General features: G+C 46.5%; 1 protein-coding gene across 2 annotated transcripts in view; it reads left to right on the plus strand.

The window, feature by feature from the left end:
* The window catches only part of MAPK4 (mitogen-activated protein kinase 4), a 423,340-nt gene that overhangs the window by 39,116 nt on the left and 362,258 nt on the right, over nt 1-21,966 (plus strand). The window contains exon 2 of one of the 2 annotated variants that reach the window (XM_085629761.1): nt 14,251-14,418. The exons of the other annotated variant lie outside the window; for it this stretch is intronic. The gene's annotated coding sequence lies outside the window, so the exon portion shown is untranslated. The remainder of the gene's footprint in view (nt 1-14,250; nt 14,419-21,966) is intronic. 2 annotated transcript variants of the gene reach the window in all.

Here is a 21,966-nt window from a genome sequence, read left to right on the forward strand (position 1 = left end):
TCACCCCCAGTCAACTGATCTGGGTTTAATCCATCACCGTTCTTTAGCCCCCTCTGCCACCCCAGTTCAGACATGGCCATATGCAAATCAGTCTGACCCTGTGCCTCATGGGAACAGTCCAGTCCGAACTGCCAAGCCATATCTTCCCTGGACCGGAAACAAGCTTCCTAGGACCGGTTTCTGGCATTTCAGCCGTCTTCAGCCAGGCTTGCTTGAATCCAGTGGCAAAGTGAGCAAGGGACTCATGTCTGAGCATACCCTGCCAACTTATGGCGAACAAAGCAAAAACCAAAGGAAATGATGGACGGAGTGTTGAACATTGCAAGCACTCACCCCCAGTCAACTGATCTGGGTTTAATCCATCACCGTTCTTTAGCCCCCTCTGCCACCCCAGTTCAGACATGGCCATATGCAAATCAGTCTGACCCTGTGCCTCATGGGAACAGTCCAGTCCGAACTGCGAAGCCATGTCTTCCCTGGACCAGAAACAAGCTTCCTACAGTCAGCACCCTGAAGCAAAGGCGACTGTGAGGAAGCAAAGTTTTTCACACCGCCCGTGGCTTTACACTGTTTTTCTTTTCCTTGGCGTGTTTCCAATATTGCGAGGCAGCCACATATACAAGCCTGTCTCTCGCCCTGTGCTACGGGGGTGCCCCGCTCTAAACGGTGGAGGATTCTGTCCTTGTACGCTTGTGACAACAGACCATCTTACCGCCCTTTCTCTACTTCTTTCTTGAGCCTCCTGTGGTGCCCTACTGAACTAAGAACCCCGAGCTGCGTAGAAGGAAGACCCCGACCACAACACCAGAGAGACAGAAAACTACCAATATATCTTGTTGAGCCGACACACAGATGGACTTTTTGGCTAGCTTAAATAAAACCCTGTTGAAATTGATCCCCGGATTCGTCCTCCTTGTTTTTCCTTCCGCCTGACCCTCTCACAATCACTTACTCGTTATCAAAAAATTCTGATTTATTAATTAAATTCTATTTCATTGTGTATCGCAAGCTTTCCAACCATTTCATTTTCAGAAAAAAATCTATGGTCAGGCTTGTTCACATACTGTATCTTTTCATGCACATTGCATAACATCTAACTAGAAAGCATGCTACTTTGGCTTATGCCCTTCAGATGCATCACATGTGAAACTATGGTAAAAGTCGAGTTAGCATTTTATGGGTCACCACCTAATTAAAGCCACTTCCTCAGAATGTTTTCCTAAAATCTGAATTTATGTAGAATTTTTTCAATATTAAAATGTGTGCCGCTGTATTTTGTGTATATGTCGGAAACCCCAAAGATGAAATTATTGGAACATCAAGGTTCACCCCTGAGATCGCTGCTCAAAACTATCACCACTGCACCTGTGAAGAATGTCAATATCTGACCACAAAGTAAAATGAATTTAGATACATATCACACTGTCAACGTAGTGCCAATGCCTTAAATATATTTTCACTGATCTGTATTTCTCCTCCCCTAATTTGCTGGGCTTTCTACATTGCCATTCTCCTTCATAGGACAGTTGTCTTGCCTTTCTCATATCCTATTGGGCATTTAGAAAGTAAAGAAAACTTTAGCAAAATGCTTCTTTATTTCAATATCTTTAAATACATGTAAATGCCACGCTTCCTTTCGAAGTTCTACCTGCTCACTCTTCCTTAAATTCCAAAATGCCTTGTTTTGCCCTATTAAGATTGACTATCAAATTATAGATACTCCTCTTAATTTCCATCATTGAATGGACCTTGCAGAGGCATACCTACTTTGGTGGATCTCTGGAATGGTGACAACCGGAAAACTTTTTCCAAACTGTGGGGCACATCAAGATACGGGTGAGACTGCCACCGACAGGTCAGTGGTGGCGGTCCCACTGACAGACAGCCCTTCGGCGCGACCGCTGCATTAGGATACAGCCAGTCAGACCCTTGTCTATAGGGGGATGGACCGCCGCCTCCACCAGCATCTACTGATCCCGACGGGGCGGTGGTTGGAATAGTGTTCCTGAATGGAGGCGGTATTTGCTCAGCCACCACCGTTAGGATCACGATGTCCATTTCATACAGCATTTTCATGGCGGTCCCACCTCCATGAAAAGGCTGTTGGAGAGGGATTTTGGGGCCCAATACAGGGCTCCATCCCATGTAGGCCACTGCTAAGTGGTAAGGGGGGCACATCTGGTGCCCCCAAACATGCAGCTTGTGCTGCAAACCTTTTCCGAGCCTTAGCATGAACCACAGTAGAAAAAGGTCGTTTCTTACCCCCTACACGGTGGTCTGATCAAAATATGGCAGGTGGGACCACCAACTCCTTGTCGGCTGCTCTAAATCCCGCTTTGATGGGGGTCAGATGCTTGTCCGACTGCCAGCGTAATGAGCCCCTGTGTTTTGAATATCAGATCACACATTTACAGCACTGGTGATCTAGACAGTAAATGCATTGTATCAAGAGTAGACTTGAAACCCATCTGCTTCGGCAGGATTCATTGTCCATTTACATGTGCATCATGAATCGTAGAACTTACAAGTGGGTAGTGACAGGCACCTACAACATCCTTTTACCCTGCCTTCCTATTGGTCAGAAATATGAAAACATTTCTACATTATGGATAGCTACACTCTTCAACCCTCAGTGAGGCTCTTACTGATATAGACGGACACTCTACAGTGACACCAATGCTTAGTCATTTCATGAGCAATTGCGAAAGTCTGTATTTTTGAGATGTTGGCGATCCAGGATGGCCACCTCGATTGCTGAATGGTTCCCCGAATTATACCACTTAGCCTCATTTGAATGTATTAAATAGAAAACTGGACTGTTCATCAGTATCAGGCCAGGTGTGGGGACCGCTACTAGTTCAGCATATATTTTAATATCCAAATCCAGAGAGTATTTGTGGTGATGGTCCTGCTGGGGTAGTTACTGTATTACTATATGTCTGCTATCTTTGACTGCCCGCCTGGTTCCAGCGCTGATATTTCTACCATGGCGCGCCTACACTCCATGAACTCACCCTCATTTGTTCTGCGCCCTTGGGCTGCAGAATTGTGTTTCTATTGAGAAACTTAAACTCCAAGTCCTTCTTTGCTTTACTGTTTGCCATCCTTGTTAATTTGTGATTATTTCGACTTTCCTGTTCAGATACTAGCCAGTGTCATTGATCTTTTAGGTGTCTGGAATGTGTGTACATCTGGACAGTTGTTTTCCGGTTTATTGATATGTGTAAGATGCATTATGATATGCATATTGCATACTTATGGTGTGAAAATATTCAACTTCACTTCATTTTGTAATGATTTATTACAGTTGAGTTGCAACATCACAGTGTCTGCTGCTGAGTGGGAAAGGCAGGTCAATGAGCACAATTCTATGCACCGTCTAAACAAGATGGAAACTTAGGGCCAGATGTATGACCATTCCAAATTGCGACTCACAAATACATGGCTAGAGACTTGCTATTAGGAAGGGAACGCCCCTTCCTATTAGCGAGTCCCAAAACAATATTTTGCGAAATGCAAAATAGTGTTTGTACATGGCCATGTAGGTTTTTGCATGTGCAAACAGGTCGCAAACCCGTTTGTGAGCGCAAAAACTGGTCGTACATCTGGCCCTTAGACTGCCAGCTCACTTTTCTCTGAAGTATTTCCGCCCACGTTTCAACGACAAAGGGGCATTTATAGTCCACCATTTATTCGTTGTACAGCTGCATGTGCAAGTTACCACACATTCTTGCCCAGAGTTCTGACCTACGTGGAATTTCTTCGAGTGTGTTTTTGCAACAAATTTAATGCACCATTAGAACATGTTTAGTTTCAAAATACAATAAAATATCCCAACTATGGGGTTATGTGACTTTATGAAAAGAACCTGGCATTTATCCTCATTCCAGTTTATGTTGATTGAAAGTAATTCTGTACGTGGGTAACTCTTTCCCGAATGTAGGTACATAGATGTCCAGATTGTAGCACAACAGACGCATACTCGTTTGCAGGATCAACAGCTTTTATGGAAGGAAGTGTACTAAAAGACAGGAAGGGAAATTAGTAGCTAGACTTTGATAATTTTCTAAGACTCAGTTTATTAACTCTGACAGTTTTAATAGTACGTCAATAAAAAAAATCAGCAGAGAAAAGTCCAGACATCACTTTACAGTTAATACGGCTGCAAAAAATAATAAACAATGAAGAAAACAAAGTACATTTAGAAAATTCTCCCTTGCACTTGGTAGAGCAGCAGAAAAAGATGATGTGTGAAAAGGATATATTGAATTACATCATGGTCTGGGATTTAATTATATGACCTCTAGAAGAACACAATTATTTTTTAGGTCGAGCCTGGGCAGCGCATGCGCTGCTCTGCGAGGCATGCTGTTCTCAGGTAGGGACTTGAAGCTCCGCCCACTCCCCACCCGTATTTTTCATTGGCTTGTATCATTGCTCACTGTAAACTATGGCTATTCATTGGTCAATAGGCTTAGTAGTCTCTTGTTTGTACCTCCTTGTCTCATTTAGTAACCTGACATGGCAACACCCCGTGTTCCGTGTGTTGTTACTCTTACAGCCTCCTAGCACTATTTTCTCAAATAGCTTTGTCCTACCTGCTGTTGCAGGCAGGACATGCTCTCTCCTAACGCTTTAAAAAAAAGGTTTTATAGCACAAACTCATTTGTAATGCAATAGGTCTCACATTTGCTAGAGTTTAAGCTATTGGCATTGCAAATGACAATGCCTTTTATTTATCTGTTTTAAAAACAAAACATTAATAAACGGCATTGTCATTTACAATGCCAATAGCTCAAACTCTAGTAAATGCACGACCCATTGCATTGCAAATGCTTACCTAATTTTTCTAATGTCTAACAATCTATACTAGATTTTCTGCAAAGATTGAACATTTTAACACAAGAAATCAATCTCCTATCCGGAAGGGCTTTTATTTCTTTGTAAATCGTTTCTCTCAGCCATTTTATCAATGACCATCACCCGAAACCCTCACCTGACAACAGGGCTCGTGCTGCCTCAGTCAGCTGACCTGTGCTCAGACTGCACTGTGCAGCACAGCGGCCGAGCCCCGGGAGGCCTGGTTGTGGTTAGAAGAACCCTGCTGTGTTTCAAAACCACTCTTGTAATTACTGCTGCAGTGATTTCTGTTCACGGCGGAAATATCTAATTCCGAAGCCAGAGACGCTGTGGTTGAGACATCCCTCCTGCTCCTGGCTGTCAGTGGGTGGGGGGCTGCTGCTCAGTTTTGCAGGTTTCTGTCTGTTTTTCAAGCTGGCACAGTCTAATAAACATTGCATTTTCTAGACGTGTCTACGACATAAGTTTGTAAATCCGGGGTTCCACCTATGTTACCTAGCTTCTTATAAAATGTTGCAGACTAATCAATGCTCATATTGCGTTAATATGCTGTTACATGGTCCAGGACTTCTTCGGGGCAGGCATGTGAGAAGGGTGACCAACTGGCATGGGTGCAAATTCAGGATGGTGAGTGTAAAAGTTCAGGACAAAGAGTCAAAATTCAGGACAAAACTTCGGGACAAAAGGTAAGTTTTACAGACACATCAGAGGAGGTAGTGCAATAGTATATAAGTAAGCCCATCCATATCCAAACATATTCAACCATTTGCAAACCTATCCATCATGTATCCTTCCATCCACCCTTTCACTCATCCATCCATCCATTATCAATCCATCCACCTTTTCAGCCTATCCATCCGTACACTCATCCATCCACTCTTTCACCCATCCAGCCATTTACTCTTTCACCCATCCAGCCATCCTTTTACTTACTGATCCATCCACCCAGTTACTCATCCTTCCACCCATTCACCCTTTCAGTCATCCATCAATCCACCCTCCCTTTCTCTCTCCATCAGCCCTTAGACTTAACCATCCTTCCATCCATCCATCCATCCATCCACTCATCCACTCATGAATCAATCCATTGACCCTATCACTCATCCATTCTTTCACTCATCCATACAGCCTTTATCTCATCCATCCACCCTTTCACTCCTTCACTCGTCTATCCATCCTTTTGTCCATCTACCCTCCCTTTCACTCTCTCATCCATCCTTACATCCTCCCTTTCACTAATCCGTCCACCCATTCACTCTTTCATTGATCAGTTCATCAATCAATCCAACATTTCACTCATCCATCCACCCATTCACTTGCCCATCATCCACCATTACACTCATCCATCCATCCTTTCACTCATCCATCCACCCCTTTACCCATCCAGCTACCCTTCCACCCAAACATCCATCTATTTACCTTTTCTCTCATCTATCCTTCCAATCACTCATCCATCCATCCATCCATCCATCCTTTCTCTCATTATTCATCCATCCACCCTTTCATTTATCCATATACCCTTTCACTAATCTATTCAGCCATCCCTTTACTTACTCACTCGCCCACCTTTTCATATTCATTATGAGCTGAGCCTTTGTCTGCAGAGTTGCAGACAGAAGAGGCCCATCAAGAAATTCACACTTGCTGTAGCTCCTAAAGGGGTGGGGTCGGGGTAGAGTTCACTATGCCCCTGCACATAGGCAATCTGAAAAAGTGGAAGTCATGAGTTATGCTTGATGCACAGTGCCAGGACGAGAGGTGACTGTGACATGGTGTTGTTTCTAGAGCTTTAAGTGGTATGAAAAAAATGGTGAGTCTCTCCAAAGGGGGTGTTCGATGTAATTAAGGGCGTGACTTAAAACACCTAAGCTAAAAATCTGTGCTTAGTATAGTGTACTGCCCGACTGGTATTTTGCCTCTTCTGTCATTGTATCCAGATATATCACACATCAAGTAATATTACATCTACAACAAGCCAGAACTATTGGCTTTGTCAATGGTTGTTAGTTGCCTAAAATAAAAAAGCAGCAACCATGGCTTCGTTGAATATAATATCGAAAATGCATCAGTTCTAAAATGATTAGACTGTGATAGAACTCTAACCCCTTCTTTTTAACTTCTTTCACCGCCTTCTTTTGATGAACTGGATTGTTCTGCCCTAGACCGAGGCAGGAGGAGGCCCTCCACATGCTTTAATAACCCAGACTGGCCCATTGTCATTCTGTATGTGGCAATCAGCCCCATACAGAATGACAATGGGCAGGGTGGGGCTGCTGTTGTGCTCTGAGGATGAGTGCATGGTGGCCCCATCAGGGAGTTGAGGCTTCATGCAGTGGAACAGTGCTGTTCCCTGCAATGCCCAAAATTACCGACAAAAGGCGTCCGTAAAAGGGATCATCACGGACAATTGACGTGAGATCCAAATTACGAACGGTCCATGATATTTGCAGATGGTTGGCCACCCTACATGTGAGATGCTTTTATGAGGGTGGGAGTCCAAACCATTTGCAGGACCTCTGTTTAGTTGCTGAACCAAAGAGCAGCTCATAAGTAAGAAGACATGAACGCTGGGGAAAGAGCAAACATAGTATTTGGCGCCACCTAGTGGTGTTGTTGCCTTTGAGCCATCAATAAGGAACCAGTCAGGTTATCTGTATTATTATTTAAAAATGGGTTGTACCAGGAGAGCAGGGCTTCAGAATGCGGGAGGCTTGAGGTGAAGAGCCATTGGGACCCTTGTGACAGTCACCCCTGTGGCACTCTCAGTGTGCATTGTTGTGGCTCGGTGCAGGCGGGGATGTTTATTTATGTTTTGTTTTTAAAACAGATAAATAAAAGGCATTGTCATTTACAATGCCAATAGCTTAAACTCTCGCAAATGTGAGACCTATTGCATTGCAAATGCATGCTATAAATTCTTTTAAAAGCGTTAGGAGAGAGCAGCAGCAGGCAGGACAAAGCTATTTGAGATAATAGTGCTTGGAGGCTGTAACTAAAGCCTACCAAGCAACAACACATGTAACAGGGGTGTCGCAATGGGAGGTTACAAAATGAGACAAGGTGGCACTAAGGAGGGACTACTAAGCCTTTTAACCAATGAACAGCCACAGTTTACCGTGGACAATGACACAAGCCAATGAAAGATGTGGGTGGAGAAGGGCTGAGCTTCAAGTACCTACCTCAATACAGCAAGCCTCACAGAGCAGCACATGCGCTGCTCGGGCTCGACCTAAAAGCCAGTCCTGTCCCTAATGCAAATGACAACTTGTTCCTGCACTGAGGACAGGGCACCATTGAAAAAGGAACTGGTGGTTTGGAACCCCTGACCTGGGGGTGATATGATTTCAGAGGAGCCTGTTGGGAGAATGGTGAATGACTGCAACCACTTTTGAGGGGGGCCAGGGGTTCCTTCAGACCCCTGTGCCCCTCTCGCAAGTAATGTTTAAGGCTCCATAACATCCATTCACAACACTCACTTCCAAATATTCATGCACGCACGCACCAAACATTAAAAATGATGCACCTCCTGTATGCCACGTGTGACCCAGATAATGATGTACAGGTTTAAGGAAAACTGCAGGATTGGTAGTTTTACCAAGTGCACTCATGCATTCATGGTCTAAAAAGCATCCTTTGACAATGGAGTGCAATAGTACTTTTATGTGTCCTCTTGTGGGCACCAGCTTGTGAGCCCTGACTCAGAGGTTGCTAGGAAGCACCAGGCCGAGAAAGTCAATATGGTTTTCTGTGGATCCCACCTTTTGCCTCTTTCCTAACCTGTTAGCAGCAAATATAGATATATGTTGGGACCAGGGCTGGGAATTTTCACCTGTGTCCCTCTGCTGCTCTCTCAGAAGCCTCCTATTTGTTACTGATGTGCTTGGCAATTGGGAAAGTACAGGGACCTTACATCTTTTTTCTACTTCAAATGGAGAGAAAGGGAAAAGTCTGCACATTGGTACAAGATACAGTGGCAGCCTGTTTTTTTTAGGAAGGAGGTGGGTGGGGGGCCATATGCACGCATACACAATCACTCACACTCATGCATGTGTACACGCACACACACACATCCATTCACAACACTCACTTCCAAATATTCATGTACACACGCACGCACGCACACACCAAACATTACAAATAAAATCATACTTATGTGCGCAGCTCTGCCTCCTAGATCCCAGACAAGTTGGGACTGCTGCCTTCCCTCATTGGTTGACCTTGGTTCAGCCAATGAGGGGAGGCAGCGGTCCCTCACTCATCACAGAGTGGGATGGGGTCAGTGAGCAGTGGAGGCTGGTGAAGTTTGAGAGTTTTGGGGCTGGGCTTGGCTCAGGGTGGGGGGAGGAGGACTCACGTTAGGGGTCTTGGCCTTTTTTGGGAAGCTAGTCGCCATTTCCTGTGCAAAGGTTATTTAACAAAAACAAGATAAAATGATGCAGCCTGTTAGAGCGTGCTGACACTATATTCTCGCCACATATACAACATGCACTGAAAACAAATTAGCAACATCGACATATATTCACACTATACTGTACAGACAATGTACACATAAACTGGGCAAACACAATGTGCATGCAGAGTGTGCCCCACAGACTGTACAAACCCTATACATTATACAGGCACAGCATCAAAATAACTGTACATTATTGATATGCACACATACTGTACTCATGCACAGGTCACGCACAAATATACGTACTCTGCATGTTTGTGTGTGTGATGTGCACAGACTAAATAAACCAATATTATTCTGAGCACAAATAGCATTATCAAAATATATACTCTAAAAAACCCTCTACATGCTAATACTGATCACAATATGCTGAACAAGTAGGGCAAGTAAACACACAGTAGGCTCCAAATCTGCAGGATACACACGGAGTGCAGTAAGACAATAGTGTACAGTGAAAGCATGCATGCCAACTGTTCAGCACTTAGAAAATGCAGCAAGCAGCCCTAAATAAAAACCAGCCCATTTTATTTGAATACGCAAGCAGAACTTACATCCACAGACTGGTGTGCGGCTCTGCCAACGCAGAAAGCGCACACGGCATAAAAAAAGGCGGTGGCAGGAGACTGCGGTACCCCAAGCTGCTCTCAGAGAAGACAAAAGTAAACTATTGTAAAAGTCAATAAAGAACATCAACTACTCAAATCAAAAGTCTTTATAGAAGCCTCATGATTATCCAACCATCCCCAGCTGGGAGAAAACAATGAAGTTTGTATTTCAATCGGATTTTAGTGCAAAGTCGAAGTCCGAGAGATTGAAAACACAATGGGAGAAACACTATTGCTCAAACGCAAACTAAAATCCCAAACTTTGCCTCGCCCAGGTACATGCCATCCACTGCACATATTCCTCAGACTCTGGAGGGCACAGCTTTTAGGCCATGAACGCAGATTGGCTGCAGTCTACAAGAAAATAGGTAAGAGACATTAACATCTGTCCACTTAAAATAGCGGCTGTTTTAAAAAACATTTCCAGTTTTTATACTATGTACAGAAATACCCAGAATATTAATGAAATGAAGGCCAGGACTGGCAAGTATACGTCAATAGGATGCATGAAGGTGTGACTTGAGTACTGGCCCACCGTGGGTACCTCAGGAATTCAGTACTACCTCTGCTGTGCTGTTTTTTTGCACGTGTGTTAAAACAGTGGCATTATTGCAGCAGCCCAACTGAGAGGCTAAAACTATTATTGAATCCCCGTTTTGTGCAGTGCGAGACCCTGGATCTGACTCCTCTGTCCCAGCAAAAGGGATTTCGTTGTCTAAGAAAGGAAAGGAAAGGTCCCCACATGTCTTTGGGCTGGGACTGCAGGGGCATTTGCTCCCAATAGTATGTCAATTGTCCCTGACAATAGGTGACATCACACAGCCACGCCTTGAGCGAAGCTCCCGGGTGACGCCCCCAGTGTATGCCACCCTCCTTTTGCTAGTAATAAGAGCATAGCAGTGAGGCGTCGGGACGAACCAGGAGTGTCTGCCACATACCCCAGGAGTCCCACCAGGGAGAGAGGAGCGGCACACGGCCAGTTATGGTGTGTGTATACCAAGGTAAAATGCTACTTTCGGACATAGCCATGCCAGGTGTAGATAAGTGGCCTGCTGGAAACCACAGCCCAGGCAATGGGGGTGGGGGACTAACCCCATCTTGAAAAGCTGAATGGAGTATGGTATAAACGGTGTAAAAACTTAGTGTATAAGCCTCAGCTTATAGTTTAGGCCGGGTGGGGGAGAGATGTTCAAGCTGGCCACAGCAAAAACCCCATTGTTAATCTGACAAGGAAATGCCCAGATCTGCGTCCCAAGCCTTGCACGCGGTTGGAGTAGTAATTGGACAGGCGAGTGATTAGTTTGCGTGGTGATGGGGAGGCGTGAATGAGCTCTAAAGCAGGGAGGGGGGGGGGGGAGGGAGATGGAAAGGTTTTGTGAAGAGCGCGGCAGGCAGCTCAAAGTTGATAGTAAAAAAGAGTGTCTAGAAAGGTTGGGGCTAGGTTGGATTATTTTGCTTACATATCGTGTCTTGATGCATAGCCGCTATAGGTACCCGCAGGTTAAAGCTTGAGCACGGTCTCCATGTGGAAAATGTGTACAATATGCGTGCCGCCCATTCTAACTCTTTGCTGATGAGAGAGTGCCCCAGTGCAACACATTATTCTGCTTTTTGGAGCATCACAAATAGTTATCCAAGTGATTCAAAGTCATTTATTCATGTCATCAGGCTCATTGACCTAATTTTTGTAGAGTTCAACATAGGAAACTTGTCTAGTGTCTCTGCAAACCCCACATTGATAGTCCAACACACATAGCCGCTGTCTTTAAAAACCCTCCAAACAGCATAAAGGGGGTCATAATTATCCAAGCAACGAAAGTGGCATCCGTTTTAACAGGCCTCTAATAATAGCAACGAACCAAAAGGCCCAGGGCGAGCTGGCATTTTTGTTACCTCACCTGGTGACATGGAGGGAAGCTTCAAGGCAGGCGATGCTGACTCCTTCACATAAACACACAAACCTCCAGTGCGCAACACCTTATGCTTCATTCCACCGTCCCCACGAATCTGCTCGCTGGCAGTAAATCTGAAGGCACACCGGAGCTCAGATGATGTCCAACTGCAGCGCGGAAATCAAACGCCTCGAGTCTGCGCAGTGTGTCTTCAAAGGTCCTGATGACAAACTCCGCAGACTCGATTTCTTGGCTTCCAGTCTGCAGCCTCTATCACATCCTTTACCAACGCGTCTGATTGGCGTGGACGCCTAGCGCCACATGGCTTGAGGCTTAAACGCCCAGGGCTAACTTTACCCCCACGTCATTAGGGATGCAGTGTCTTTGCCGAGCTGATGACCTCACAGGTGTTAAGGCTGTGAGATGGTCAGCCCGCAAATACTCTAGACTTTGGGTCTAGAGTATTTATAGTATATTTAGGGCAAGCGTCACATCACTGTGTTCACAGCAACAGCGAGCACGGGGAGTGGGAGTGTACAGCAGCTCACAGCATGATCATTCACTGCGTGTACAAGTTTAAAAAAGAAAAAAAGCAGTTTTAGAATTGCTTCAAAACTTTCGTTTTGATTATTAATGTAGAGGGTGAAGAGCCCCAACACCCACAAACAGAAACCGCCTCTGTCTGTGAGACTGCTAACCCGACCCCACTCTGTGACAAGGTGTCAATAATTGGCCCTCGGCCCTGGACTCTTCGGGGCTTAGAACTGAAGTGCCTAGGTCCGAGGCAATCAGGGATGCCCCCCTCATCACGAGGGGGAGGGTTTTCAGGTGCTTTGCCAAGCTGAAGATGTCACGATCACAGGAGATTTGACTTCTCAAGCTCGACAAAGGCGCATGCACAATTAGTGCGTGTCTAGCTCCTGGCTGCCTGACCTGAAAATAAATAGTGCCTGTCAGGCTGACCTTTGCTCACCCTGACAGACATTATTTATAGTAGCCAAAAGGTGAGGGGGTGTAGCCCCTCAGCCCATTAGGACAGACTGCGGCTGACAAGATAGAAGACAGTCAACCTCACTGACACAGTATCATCGACTCCTGCCTCTGGTCAAGGCTTGAGGCCTTTCAAGATACATCAAGGCACACTGCTTGTCTCCACTGTTTACTGATGGTAGAATGAGCCAGTGATGGTGCGAGGAGTAGCGAGGCCGCTATGCTTAGTTAATTATCTACATACCATGAAACCTCGGTTGACCTGGGATAGCCATCCTCTAGGGCCGGTGAGTAGAGCCGCTTGCTTGGGTACGGAGTGCGGATGGAAGGGGGCCGATTCCATCGCCCCTAGTACACCGCATGTTCATGGGTCACCCAGTGCTAAATCATTCATAGATGACCTGATTTTGCGCATTATTCACTTCATGAAGGTGCTCAGTGAGCTAGTGTCTGAACAAAGAAACAACGAAAGCAGAAAGAAAGAAAGAGAAACCACAGGGAGAAACACACTACTTCAAGTTTAAATGCTGGATGGAAGAAGGTCTCCACGTGATGCAGGATATTCTATAGTTAAGCCTGATTCGAGGAGTACAGATGTTTTGCAGGGCACATCCTTGAGATTGCTGGAACCATTTATACATTGAAAGGTCATTCTCTGTAGGATTTCGGCAACCAATTCTTTAGTAAATCTTAAGCAGTGCCTCGGGTGCTGGATGTCTGAGATACAGCACATGTTGATAAAATCTGTCCTCTGAAAACTGATGCATGCAGATCCCAAGTGCTGCACCTGATCCATCACTCCCTCTATAAATAAGTTGAACGTGTGACTGCAAGGATCTCCAACGAGATCTGACACAGGAGAAGGCTCTGCTTCCCATACAAACCTACTACCCCCTTTGCCCGTTAAAGCCCTGGAGATATACATCAGCCCCAAGATAACCTGCCACAGAAGTAGCCAAATCGACTCCCTGAATAGGCCGAAGCTGCCAGATTGTACGGGTGCCGCGGTGTTTAGGAATAAGTCAAAGGACTGCCACCACCAAAAATGAGGAAGTTGAAGCTTAGTAATGGGCATTTGAAAGAGCTCTTGTTACTTCTAACATCTCGTAAAGAAACATAGGATTTAAAATAGGCAGCGCAATAGGGGAAACTTGTGTCTGTTGTTGGCTCACAATTAACTATTGCCTTGTAAGCTAAAAGCCAACAAGCATTTGTAATGCAATAGATCTTCCATTTTCAAGAGTTAGAGCTATTGGCGTTGTAAATGACAATTACTTTTACCTATCCATAAAATGTCAGGTTTGGTTTGATTATGTGTTTTTAAAAATAACATATGTAAACTTGAGCGTATTATGTGAAATAAAAAGTTAATGCTAAATGAAGAAGGAGGCGTAAGGTATTTAACCATTAAGCACATCTAAGATAACGAAAACAATTTGATTTATTGCAGAGAACAGCTGGGGACCTATGCGCAGGAGCTTCCTGTGGCCTCGCAGCCCAAAGATTTCTGGGCCCCACTCACTATGTATTTACTGAGCCATCCTGACTTGTAGTGACCCTTTTTCGTACTATTATGGTCCATGCCAGGGATGGCTGGAATTGGGACTCCCTTTAAGAGGTACCACTCGTGTTGCTAAGATGCTTAGGATTCAACAACTGAATAAAGTAATATCATCTAAAGTGCCGGGTGGGGTGAGGGAGAGGGTTTTTTTCTATGTGGGCTTGTTCTTTGTTCTGTATTGTTTGTAGGATGAAACGATCGGAAACAAAAAATTGCTTGTAACATTACATGCTATGATGGTATTGCCTTGTTCTGGGGCTTCGTGTACTATTGCTGCAAGCTACTCAATAAACAAATAAAAAAATTAAATAGATAAGGAAAACAGACCAAAGGGAATATACTAGAAAATTTAGCAGATGATCCGTGCCAGTTACCTTGCTGTTGTCAACCTATCTTCTTGCTATAAGATAGCGTTTGTGACCGGGTGGCACTGCTGCTCCTGGTTTTCTGCTGCTGAGTAGTGCGGGCGGGGACGCAGCAGTGCTGGAAGGTATAGAGTGCGGAGGTTGCTAAATGGATTAGAGAGCAGCCGAAAGATGCGCCTCAGTGGAAACCTCAAATAACACGTTCGCCAGATAAAATAGAGGTTTTGAGCAGCATATTGCTCAATAACATATTGCAATTAAATAGGTATTCAAGTAAATGCCATTAGTACTACTCTCTCCAAATCAAAGGGCAGAGGGAGCACCTGTTCAAGAGGACCGGCTTCCCATGCTGTCAACTAAGAAGGCCTGTTGCACTGTAAAAGTTATCAAGCGCAGCCAGTACTATGAAAGTGAAAGCTCGAATGGCGTGCTGTTAAAAGGTAATAAATCAATGTTTGTAAAGTTGTTTTTGGTGAGAAAAAAACAAAAGCAGGGCCACCATTTTACATATTAAGCATGGTGTGCAAAAAAGCAAGGCGTGGGCGCTACTATGAAAGTGAAAGCGCGGCATTACATGCTGTCATGATGATAAATTTGATTTGGACGAGCCGCGCATAAGCAAACAAAAGCATGGCCACAATGTTAAAGATGAAGCACTGTGTGTAGTGCTGCAAAAAGAAAATATAAAACGTTTTAATCCGGGCACTGTTACTAAACAGTGTACTAAGAGGGAAGTCACAATGCAGTTAGACACGAGGGCAGGTTGCTGAAGCAGGAGAGCATGTCATGCCTCCTATGGCAACTACGAACAAAGCATAAATTAACTAAATAGTGCTCATTAACAGTTAATGAAACATATAGAGTAAGAACACATGTAAGAGGGGCTGTACTTATGGGAGGTTACAAGTGAAGAGAAGGATGCATTAAAGAGGGACAAGGCGGGACTAGAAAACAAATAAACCAATGAAATCAACAGAATTCTAAAAGTCACTAAAAGGAACCGATAAAATGCATGGGTGGAACATGTGCAGAGCTTAATGCCCATATCCTGAATACAGAGTGTCTCGAAGAGAACAGCGCAAGCGCTGTCTAGACGAGACCTAAGAAAGTCTTTCTGTGGCACAGAGGGTCTTTGAAGCCACTTATTTCATAACTCAATGGAAGTGCCAGGCCTTGAGCTTAAGAGGTTTTACTGTAATGTAAAACCAGGGAGATCATGGTGATAATCGTGATGACGCGTACAACGACAAAATCATGATTTTGACTAAATGTAGCCTGCCTCACAACCACCAGCTACCAATGATGCACTATATTGCCGGAGCTCTTCTTGTTTTTGGGAATGTGAATGGTGCATATCTATGGAATGGGATAGTCTCGGAGCTCTAATGTTAAAGCCAGTAATGATGTTTGTAGCTCACCCAGTGTTAAGATGGCATTGTATATAAACAGTGGTTTTAATGGGAAAGTGTACAGTGCAGATTGGCACAACTTGATGAACAGTATTATGCAGAATGAATTCTTACTTAAATATCCTTTGTTATATGAGGATTGCTCAATGGTGGTACTATATTGCACAATCATTTGTAGACACGCAAATATTTGTTTTTCCTTTAATGACTAGGGGTGATCATTAGATGTTTATCTGGTGGTTCACTAGGACATATGAATATTGCATGTGCCAGGTTGGGTACCACTAATGTATTGGTTTAATTGGAATGATCTGATCTTCTATTGAAGAGGATGGATGATACCTCTACCATGATCCTGAAGGTTGTTATTCCTGGCACCTGGGTTGGAAGATTCCATTCAACGAGGACATTTTAGATGTGTTTTCTTTGCCAGCTACCTCTGAAGTCGATTTGCAATATGCATCTGTTATTAAGCACCATGATGACCAAGTGAATGTGCACTTCATCAATACATATGTTCGACAGTGTTGTGTTATTTTATGTCATGGTTAGCGAGTGGAACATAAAGCAGCTATGCCATTAGGGGTGTTCAGCTTCAGGTTTCAATCCATGCGAAGAACTTTAGGATTTGTGTTGCTCTCACTAACTTTCCCAGAAGACTAGGCCATACATTTGGGGTTTTAATGTTGCGTGATGGGATGTACTTAATGAGGACAGGGAGCTCATAGGAAGATGGTGAGAGATTTCACCGTTTATTAGAGAGAGGTGTGGTGCAGCAGCCAGAGCAACTGACTCCATACGCAGAGCTCACGGTTCGATACCGGAGCTGGTGCAACCCTGCTCAGCATCATGTGACTCTGAGCAATAGCCCACTTAGGCTCCCCGACAGCCCTGAGTGCCTTGAAACCCTAAGGGGTGATATGTTCGCGCTTTGCAAATAGGAATTTTTATAATTATTTTCTGCTTGTATCCCACCCTTCAGTGTGAAGATAAGTGTGTATGGTGTAAGGCCCGGCTTTAGACCCAAAAAGATGTTGGCTACCCTACCCCACAAAGCATGCATTAATGACCATTATGATATGGCTGATCCTTGATGGACATGTGCAGTAACCGAGAAGAAGTAATTGGACTGTCCCTTCCTCTCACCTGTGTAGGACTAGAGGTGATGCCCGGCTGGCATGTGACGAATGCTGTCAAGGGTATAAAAGCAATGATTACTGTTTATAGGGTTCACCCTGTACTCGACGCATGGACTAGGTCGCTTCCTCAGCGCGACATTCTCTTCTATACATTTTCCACCATTTTTCATACAGAACCCATCTTGTCTCTGCAGGGTAGGAAGCCCATCTGCCTACTACTCTTCATCCGGGTGGGACAGGCCTTTTATTCCACCAGTCATTCCCCTGGTGGGTTAGAGCCCTGGAGGGCCGGTTCTAAGCGCCCTGGTCGCTCCTGGTGCCTCTGTCAGTTCCCCAGCTCACAGAGGTTAATTGCAGCAGACACTGGCTGGGGGGGAAGAGGCTTCACGAAAGCGAGAAAGGAAGAGAAGGGGCAGGGAGAAAGAAAACAATCATAGAGGCGAGAGAGGGAATGGATGAATGGATGAATAAATGGATGGATGAGAAGAGAAAATGTGCGCAAGGAGATGAAGAGAGCTAGGCGGGTTTGAATATTTTTACCAGGGTTGCTTTTGGTTCGCCAATAATAACCCTGCTCTCCACCCCCACGTCACTTCTGCTGATATTTGGGGAGAGCCTGAATTCGAGGATGACGCTGCACGACTGTGAGGCTGCAAGGCCTGTGGGACTGCGTACTCTCCAATCATTCATCTTATTTCAAAATATTACCTTAATACCGCCCCAGAAAGCTGCAGAGTTCATTTGCAGAATGTTGAAATTTGGCTGGCACCATCCGCCAGCATATTTGTAAATTAAGAAATTGGAGTCAAGCGCATGCAAAAGTAAACAAACACACGTTCAAGGCGCGAATTTTATCTGGTAGAGGGTCCTGATAGTGGCCCTGGGGAGGTAGCCATATTTCAAGGTGCAGGGTTGAATTTATGGAAGAAAATTAAACCCGGGCATGTATGTCCTATTACTTACCGGTAATCTTCATTACTCCGGGTCCCGTAGTCCTCGACACCGTCAGTGACAAATGAGATTTACTATCTCAATGACAGACAAAAGAACGAAGGAATGCTGGACCTACCCCTCCCCCTCCCACTGGGAGTACTTAAGGAGTACTGTCCCAGCATTCCACCTGAAATACCAAGCCCCAATGAAGGCCGGCAGACAGGGAGGGAGGGAGGGAAGTCATGACGGTGTCGAGGACTACGGGACCCGGAGTAATGAAGATTACCGGTAAGTAATAGGACATTACCCCCAGGTCCCTCCGTCCTCGACACCGTCAGTGACAAATGAGAAATACCAAAGCAAACACCGGCATTCATACCAGAAACACAACAAACCACCAGGATAGCAAACAAACCCAGAGATTTATTGGAAATAAACAGAAAAAAACATTTAGGAGCGAACAGAGCTCAACACCCCCAATGCAAAACCTCCATCATCCCCCAAAAGATTGAGGAGCCGATAATGCCTGATGAAAGTATTAGAAGAGGCCCACGTTGCAGCCCTGCAAATCTCAGAGAGAGGAACACCCCGAACCTCCGCCCAAGAAGCAGCCACCCCTCTCGTAGAACGACCCTGAACCCCCAAAGGAGGAGGAGAACCAGACAGAGAGTAGGCCAAGGAAATGGCTTGCTTCAGCCAACGGCCAATGGACACAGAAGAAGCCTTACACCCAAGGGAAGCCGCACCAAAGGAGACAAAAAGGGAGTCCGATTTGCGAAAAACCGCAGTACGGTCAAGATAAATGCGCAAAGCCCTGCACACATCCAACAAAGACCACTGAGGACCACCAGGAGATTCCAAGACAGAGCCCAGGGAGGGCAACACCAACTCCTGGCTCCTGTGAAATTGCGAAGAAACCTTCGGCACAAAGGAAGAATCCAGGCGGAGCACCACCCCACCCTCCGTGAAGGACAGAAAAGGAGCACGCGCCATCAAGGCCCCCAACTCCCCAAGACGACGAGCAGAGGTGACAGCCACCAGGAAAACCACCTTGAGGGTGAGAAACTTCAAATCCACCGCATCCAAAGGCTCAAAAGGAGGACCAATCAAAATCCGAAGGACCAAAGGCAAGTCCCACAGGGGAAAGGAAGGGCGAGGCACAGGCCGAGAAACAGTAAAACTGCGCAGAAGACGAGAGACCAAGTCATCAACATCAGAAAGATTTCCCCACGGGGAACGAAAAGCCCGAACAGCGGCCCACTGGGCACGCAGCGTAGAAACAGCCAAACCTTTCTCGAAACCCTCCCACAAAAACTGAAGGACAACCTGCAAGGAACAGAACAAAGGTGAGACGCCCAACGCAGAACACCAACGATCAAAATTACCCCAATGTCGATCATAAGCCTTAAGGGTAGAAGGCCGCCGGGAACGCTGAAGAGCCACCGCTAAATGTTCCGGGAAACCGCGCCGTCTCCAACCCTGCCTCTCAACCTCCACACCGACAACCGCAACCGGAGAAGAGACAGGCATGGGGAAGACCGCAGAGGAGACGGAGACAGGGGAAGAAACCAAGGCCCCTGCACCGCCAAAAGACGCACCGTCGGAAACCAAGACCTCCGAGGCCAAAACGGCAGGACCGCCACCACCTCCCGATCCTCCTGACACAAACGGGCCAGAAACCTCGGAACCAGAGCCAGGGGGGGAAAGGCATAGAGGAGACGCGACGGCCACGGCAGAGACAGCGCGTCCACCCCCCAGCAACCCTCCTGCAGAAACCGGGAGCAAAACCGAGGGAGCTGAGCATTGTGCCGGGAGGCAAAGAGGCCCAGAAAGGGACGCTCAAACCTCCCGCACACAAGCCGAAACGCAACCGGGGTGAGAGACAACTCCAGAGAATCCGGAAAGCACCGACTCAGGGCATCCGCCACAAAGTTGTCCACTCCCCGAAGATGAACCGCCGTCAGAGACAGCAGATGGCCCTCCGCCCAACAAAACAGGGGTACCACTATCGCATTTAAAGATGCCGAACGAATCCCCCCTTGATGATTCAGATAAGCCACCGTCACCATATTGTCGGACCGCACCAACACATTTCGACCGAGCAACAGTCCCCGAAACCCCATCACAGCCCGGGACACCGCCATGAGCTCTCTCCAATTGGAAGATCTGCGACTCTCCATGGCGGACCAACGACCCTGAAGGGAGCGAGACCCCAAGGTCGCACCCCAACCCAAGGTGCTGGCATCCGATGTCAAGACCAGAGAAGGAGAAGACTGCAGGGGCAGACCCAAAGACAGATGATCCCTCACAGACCACCAAAGAAGAACCGGGAGGACCACCGGAGACACAGGAACAAGAACCTCCAAATCGCGGGACAGGGGATCCCAGAGAGACAGGAGGTACACCCAAAGGGGGCGTAGATGAAAACGCGCCCATGCCACCGTAAAAACAGTCGCCGCCATCAGACCCATAAGACGCAACCAAAGGCGCACCGGAAAGGCACCCCCCACCCAGAAACGATGAGCAAGAGACACCAATGTCACCACCCGAGGCTCGGGGAGGAACACTCGGTTCAGATCCGAACGGAAGCGGGCCCCGATGAAAACCAAGTCCTGAGATGGCGTCAGCTGACACTTGGGCAAGTTGATCAGGAAACCATGGGCCCGCAACGCCGAGCACACCACCTCCCTGGCTTCCAACAACAGGACCCGAGACGGAGCATGGATCAACCAGTCGTCTAAGTAGGGGTAAACCATCACCCCTCGGAGATGAAGCCACGCGACCAAAGGCGCCACCACCTTCGTAAACACCCGTGGCGCCGACAGAAGACCGAAAGGCAACACCATAAACTGGTAATGACGCTCCTGAACACAAAATCGCAGAAACCTGCGGGACTGAGGATGGACCGGAACATGGTAATACGCATCCTGAAGATCGAGGGTACACATGAAGTGACCCGGCAGTACCAAAGGAATCACCCTTTGTAAAGTCTCCATGCGGAAAGGAATCCTGGCCACCCATTTGTTTATTACCCGCAGATCCAAAATCAAGCGGAACCCCCCCGTGTTTTTGGGGACCAGAAAGATCAGGGAATAAAAACCCAACCCCTTCTCCTCCGGAGGAACCTCCTGAATGGCACCCTTTCGAAGAAGGTCCAGAATCCCGCGAGAAAGATGAGACCTCTTCACACGACTCGAAGGCCAAGGAGTCGGCCGAACACCTGAGTCCGGAGGAGGAGCCGTAAACTCCAGAACATAACCCTGGCGAATGATTTCCAACACCCAGACGTCGGAACAAGACTGAACCCAGGCATCCAGGAAGAAGCGCAGCCGCCCTCCAACCAACAACCCGGGAACCACCGCCAAAGAGTCAGGAACGCGGTTTGGCAGGAGGAGGGGTTTTAGCCTTACGGTCCCGACCACGGCCCGAAGCAAACCTACCCTGGCCCCTCACAAACTGTCTACGAGAAGCAGGGCGAAAGAAAGATTTGGATTTAGAAGGGACAGGAGCAGCAGTAGAGACTTTAAAAGAAGAAGAATGCTTCTTCTCCTTAAACAACTTGTGTAATGTAGCCTCCAACTCCCCCCCAAACAACATCGTACCCTGAAAGGGCAACCGCAAAGCGCAAGCTTTCTGCGCAGAGTCAGTTTTCCAGTCCTTAAGGACAAGACTGCGACGTGCAGCCACACAAGCCCCTCCGGACAGAGCAGAAGCACGCACAACGTCAAAGGAGACATCAGACAGCAGCTCCACCTGACG

The sequence above is a fragment of the Triturus cristatus genome, chromosome 2_1 (genome assembly GCF_964204655.1).
Source record: "Triturus cristatus chromosome 2_1, aTriCri1.1, whole genome shotgun sequence".
NCBI lineage: Eukaryota > Metazoa > Chordata > Amphibia > Caudata > Salamandridae > Triturus > Triturus cristatus.